The 6,805-nt window shown below is 36.3% G+C and overlaps 1 pseudogene; it reads right to left on the bottom strand.

Moving 5' to 3' along the window:
- Positions 1-231: 231 nt before the first annotated feature.
- On the bottom strand, positions 232-349 carry LOC145065046 (5S ribosomal RNA; annotated as a pseudogene).
- Positions 350-6,805: the final 6,456 nt, after the last annotated feature.

The raw sequence follows: 6,805 nt of genomic DNA, 5'->3' as shown, positions 1-6,805 counted from the left end.
GGACTAACGGTAAAGATAGCCTTTAGGGCTAACGGTAGAGATAGCCTTTGGGGCTAAGTGTAGAGATAGCCTTTGTGGCTAATGGTAGAGATAGCTTTATAACTGATTGATATGTGATATGTGTTATAACTAATTGATCTGTATTATGTGGTGGACATAGTTTTTATAACTAATTGATATGTGATTTGTAACATCCCCCTCTGGCACATATCACAATATTGTCCGCTTTGGGCCACTCGTCACGAGGACTTCCCAGGGGGTCACCCATCCTGGTACTACTCCCGCTCGAGCACGCTTAACTGCAGAGTTCTTATGGGATCTGCTGCCCTCACGACTTTAAAACGCGTTGTGATAGGGAAGGTATCCACACCCCTTATAAGGAATGCTTAGTTCACCTTCCCAGCCGAAGTGGGTTAGATCTGATCCCACATCGGCTGGGAAGGAGAACTAAGCATTCCTTATAAGGGGTGTGGATACCTTTCCTATCACAACGCGTTTTAAAGCCGTGAGGGCAGCAGATCCCATAAGAACTCTGTAGTTAAGCGTGCTCGGGCGGGAGTAGTACCAGGATGGGTGACCCCCTGGGAAGTCCTCGTGCCGAGTGGCCCAAAGCGGACAATATTGTGATACGTGCCAGAGGGGGATGTTACATCATATGTGGTAGAGATATCTTTATGGCTAACATGTTATGTCATATTTGGTAGAGATAGCTTTTATAGCTAATGATATATGGTAGAGATAGCTTTATAGCTAATATGATATGTGTTATGTGGATCGCGTGTGGGGTATGCTCTGGGGAACTCACTAAGCTTTGAGCTTACGGTTTACAATTTTGGTTTCAGGTATCAATGGTTTGGAAAAGGAGAGCTCGGATTGATCGTAGTGCACACACCTATGCTTTCCGCAATTAATGATTTTGGGATGAACTCTGATAAATGATTTACTTAACGATGATTTGAAATGTTTGAAATATCTGGTATCAATGTTTTAGCTATATTGAAAATGAAATTTTTACCCTTGATTTTTGGGTCATTACAAGTTGGTATCAGAGCCTTGGTTTAAGGTATTCGGGGATACCTTCGGGTGTGTCTGAACTCAAACTGAGGATCGGTAAAGCTTTCAAAAAATTTCAAAAGAAAATGTTTTCAAGGAAAAGGTTTTCTAAGACAAGAAAGCATGTGGTGCATGCAGTCAACCGAGCTCAAGTAAGTTTCCCCATAATGCCCATATTTGTTATATGTTATGATTTGATTATGAATATGTGATTAGCATGCTAGTTAGGGCTAGGGGAGATGCTTGTATATGTTGTATGAGCTGGTAGACTTGTATGCTAATGTTGAGTAGTCAGCAATAGGTTGGCCTGATATGTGGTGCTTGTAGCCGTGAGAATATTGGATGCCATGCTTGAATGAGAATGATAAATGGTATTTGTAATTGTTATGTGTATGCTTTCAAAATTGTATACCGTTAGGATCTTATAGACTTAGAATAATTGATTTAGCCTTATTTCTTGTTCCTTGTATGGTTGTGGTCCTAGGGTATAGTATATTATCCAACAGTCTATTACATCCTGTTCTATGTATAATTTGCATGCATAAGGCAGCCGACAGCAATGGTGGATATGGACAACATGGGTCGTGGTATATGGGCCAAAAAAATCATCAGAGACTCATTCAAGCATACTCACACTTGATTCATGTCCCTACATGCTCCTAAGTATCCTAAGGATTCTTACTTGGGTCGCGTATAGATCTGGTGCTTTCATTAGTACGGGCCCAACACTATTGGATTAGGTGGCTAACCTATAACTATAATTGGTATGTACTTGACACGAGAGTAGCATGCTCCTTCTGGGTTACCTTCACTAGAACAATCTAATAGGATGGATATTTGACAAACAGGTTACTTGTGATTTGTTAATATATTATAAGTATAATATATTAATATGAAATCATATTTAATTAATATTGATCAAGAATTAATTTGGAATTAATTTAGTTATCAAAAGAGACTAATTAAATTAATGAGGACTGATTATGTAAATCAGTGATATATATATTGTTTGGGCGATCGACCCATGATGGGCTAACTTTATGTAAGTATTCATGAAGAATTAGCCCACATGAGATATGGATCATTACCTAAGTGTATGGATTAGGGTTTACCTATGACTCTTGGATTCCTACACTATATATGACACCCCTTAGCCTAATATTGGTGACACTAGTAATCTTGGAGATACTATAGCGAAATTTTAGTGACTAGAAGCTCTTTCTCATTATCCTCCAATTGTTGGTGGTGTTTATGACCTATTAGAGGCATCACACTTGGGGTGCTAAGTTCTTAAAGGACAAAATTCAACAAGCTACAACAATAGGTAATCTTCTAACTTACTTTATGATTCATATGCCAAATTGTATGCTAGTTGTAGGCTTCAGGCTTTGGAAAATGTTATTGCATGTATATTTAGAGAAAACTTAAATCCAAAGCATTTAGGGTTGTATGTGCACCATAGGATGTTGTGGTGCATAAAACCCAACAAATACTACCTTCCACACCAAACCGTAGTCACCCCAAGTCCTCCTCCTAGGATCCTAATTCCAAGTACTCTATCTCTCACTAGTATCAGACTACTCTCTCAGTAGGCTCCTCCTATACCCATCTAGGTATCTCTCCTAGATTACTCAAATCTCTCTATAGATTCTTGCTATGTCTCTCCTTAATCAGTTGACATACAAAGCAAATAGTAGATAAATTCAATCAATAACATACCCTAGGCTAAGGCATCACGAATCTAGCAACTTTATCCCTAATTTCTGAAGTAGTTAGCCTATTCTCAGGCTTGTAGCTCTAATATCTCATATATATATATATATATATATATATATATATATATATATATATATATATATATATATATATCTCGTAATATAAACAATTATTGGTATTTTTGGAAATCACCGTTCGGGTTCTGATTGATTGTACACAATGCTCCGTCTCGTTTTCTGTCACACCCCAGAACCTGAACGGTGGAAACGTTCGGGGGTGGAGGATGTCATGTTTAGTATCACGAGACATTTATCATGGTAATCAAAGTAATGAACGACCTTTTCATTAGAAAGAAAGTGTTTACAAAATATGTGTTCATAAGACATAGAGTACATAAGCAAATAATAAAACAGGACTTGAAGCTATACTGCTCCATCTTCTGAATTTGAAGAGCGAGTACAGGTCTACTAGTTTCCTGAGAATACAAGTTATTTGAAAGAGTTTATCAGCAATTAAGCTGGTGAGTTCATAAGATTTTAGTGATGTAGGTATGTTGTAGAAAGTTGTGGTAAAGTGTAGTAAGTTATATGTTCTGTTTAGAAAAGCCCGCCTGTTCCTCCAGAAAATCCTATATTTCCTACTTTGATGAAAGATAAGTAAAAATTACTCTACAATCCTTTCAATGAGTACTCAATGGATATAGGTTATATAAAACCCAGAGTAAACAAACAATCGATTGGGTGTATCTGACCAGCCCACAACCCAAAAAGGAACAGGGAATGAGGCAGATGACACACATCCCAAGGGTTGTTAGATCATCGTTATATATAACCCTGGTGTATACACTTGTTACTCATGGAGTTAATTGTAATAGTTCCTTTATATTTAACGAAAAGATTCCTTATGAAAACCCTTATTTCTTATAATAAAAATAGTGACCACAGTGGTTCCTTCCATAATCACTTAATTTATACTAGCTATATATAATCTAATATCAAACAGATATTTAATTGTCTGAATTTGCCCTAAGTCCACAACCAAATAAGGAATAGGGAATGAGGCAGAAGGCACACATCTAACTACCTATCGGAAATTAATTATATATAAACTTTGATGTATAAACTAAGGTATTGTAGAGTTAACTACCTAAGGTCCTTTAAAATGATGGTTTAATAAAATGGATTTAAACCCTTTACTTGGTAAGTTTCTAGTTTTGTATACGAAAAGTTCTAATTTGAAAAGTATGCTTTGTACTAGAAAACTGTACATTGAATTAGTGTCCTATGACTTGACCCATACCTGGTACCCCTTATGATGACTTTACGTATACGGAACATATACATAACTAAGATCGAATGGATAATAGGCTGGGTGAATCCGCTCTAAGCCCACAACCAAACAAGGAACAAGAAATGAAGTGGAAAGCACACATCTTATTACCAATCGGGTCCTATTAATATAAATATCCTTTGATGTATACATTAAAGAATCATAAGGTTAGCATTATGGTCCCTTTCAACTGAGTGTACTAGGACCGACTGTTCTGTTTGTCGTTTGAAAAGATGTAAGTTTTCCCTAGTTTATAACTATCTTGACTCAATAACAGTTTGCATTAACCTTCATGTGGAACTGTCACTTTATGAAAGAAATGGGAAAATGTAATTATTGTAGTATTGTATATAGTAGCTACTGTTGTACTAATTGCCTTAAATTGATTATTAAGGTATAATTCGATGGCTAGTTCCCATACTAAACGCTCTCCCTGAAAGAAGATTCTGGGAACCAAACATGACTTCGACAAACCGGCTGTTGCATCGTGTACATCCACATTAAAGCTATATGATCATGTATACCCAATTTAACTATCAACTTTTTTTTACAACAATGAGTTAGTGATTCATTGGTATAATTAGATCATGTAGTTGTTCCATGCTATAGCATCTTAGTATGATCGTTCTATTATAGTATCTTAGTATCTTCTGTTGGATTAGTGTCTAAGTCCATAACTATTTTGGTATGTACTTGACCCGATGGTGCATGGTCCTTTTGGGTTGCCTTCACCAAAGCAACTTGATAGGATGAATTATAAAGAGAAAGGATTAAATATGATTTATAAATATATTATGAGAATACTATATTAAAGGAGAAATCATATTGTTTAATTAATATTAGTCAAGAATTAATAAGAATTAAGTTTGTGACTAAAAGAGATTAATTAAACTTAAGGGACTGGAATTGTAATTATAAGATAATTGCAATTGGGCCATGGATTGCCTTATTTTATAAGGTTGGACGAATTCTATGGGGAAACCCATTAGAAATTGTCCAAGGCCTTTAAGAAAAGGAGTCCATGGGTTACTTAGGGCTTAAGCATCCAAATTAGGGTTTCCTTCTTAGATAACCCAAATAGCCTCACTATATATAGAACCCTTATCTTCCAAAAACGTGGTGAACTAATGGTCTAGGGTTTCCACACGTTTTTGAGAGCCTCCTTCTCTTCTCTTCTTCATCCTCTTGCTTTTGGTGTTTGTGAACCATTAGAGGAGTGACATTTGTGACTCTAAGCTTTCTAAAGTCAATACAAGAAGGAATTGTGATTGTTATTGCTACATAACAATCAAGGTAATATCTTAAACCCATTCTTATGTTAATATGATTACTTGTATGCTAGAACTAGGGTTTATAGTCTTGGATAACTTGCATGTACAATAGAGAAACCTAGATCCAAGCATTAGGGTTTGTATGAGCACATAGGATGTTCTTATGACTAAAACCCATCATCTTCTCGTTATAGTATCTTAGTATCTTCTCATTATAGTATCTTAGTATCTTCTCATTATAGTATCTTAGTATCTTCTCGTTATAGTATGAGTTGAACCCCTAAACTATACCCATTATAGTTTACTAGTATTCTACTTGGACTGTTATTGAAATGACTCATTTTACTACCAAGTTATGCTTGTACTTTAAAAACGGAGTTTTGTTAAACGATAAAGTAACATAACTTTAAAAGAGTTTTTGAAATGTTTTGATTACTTATAAAAGACATACGAAATCTTTTGAAAGATGTTTATACCAACCATTTACACAATTATCATTGTATAAGTCCTAAATGACATATATTGGCATGAATATAGTGTTTATAAGCAACTTTATGAGAGGAAACACCTTCCGGGACTAGGAAACACTTTGACTAAGTGTTGGAATCACATGTGATTCATCAAAGGAATGTGGAATGGTACTACCATGAGTTTACTAACATGGGTTTACTACCATGGGTTTACGGCCAAAGGGATTTTACGGTCGTAAACTCATGGTCAAACATGCATAAGTGTTTGTTTGAATGCTAGGGAAGCTTGAGGGACTTTTGCTCTACACAAGGATGACAAAGACACACTCAATGGAGGCTTTTGATGAGTTTACGGCCCAAAGGAGTTTACAGCCGTAAACTCATTGTCAGTATGCATTTGAGAGTAGTTTAAGGCCCTATTTCCATCAAGGAAGGGTTCTAGGTCATAAGCTTTGCATCTAGGAGGGTTTATGGCCAAAATGGCACCCTTAAACGGGTTTACGGCCATAGGAGATGGCTTGGCTGTAAGCTCCTTTTGTTCTTGTGTTTTTGATGGTTTCAAGGCTCTAAGCATGATTCCTAACTAGATATCAGGTGTAGGGAAGAGTACTTACGATATAAAGGCTTGAAATGGTTGATTTTGGCCAAGAACACTAGTGTGTGTTCTTGGTGTTTCTTGAAGATCTAAGAAAATGTGATTTCCATGGATGAAATCATGATATGATGCTAGTTTAGAAGGATTAACATCAAACTAAAGGAAGAACACTTACAACCTTTGATGATCTAGGATAAAATCGGGATGATACTTGAGAGGATTTGGAAGTCTTCTTGAGGTGGAATGAGATAATGGATGAAAAGTGAATGATATGAGCTTATATAGGGGAGTTTACGGCCCACTTGGAGTTTACGGCCATAAACTCTAAGTGTTGTGCTCATGAACTCATGGTGGTGATGGTTAAGGCTTTT

The sequence above is a fragment of the Lactuca serriola genome, chromosome 7, assembly GCF_051521515.1.
Source record: "Lactuca serriola cultivar US96UC23 chromosome 7, Lser_US96UC23_V15, whole genome shotgun sequence".
NCBI lineage: Eukaryota > Viridiplantae > Streptophyta > Magnoliopsida > Asterales > Asteraceae > Lactuca > Lactuca serriola.
Note: the sequence above shows the minus strand (reverse complement) of the source record. Positions and strands in the feature narration are given on the sequence as shown.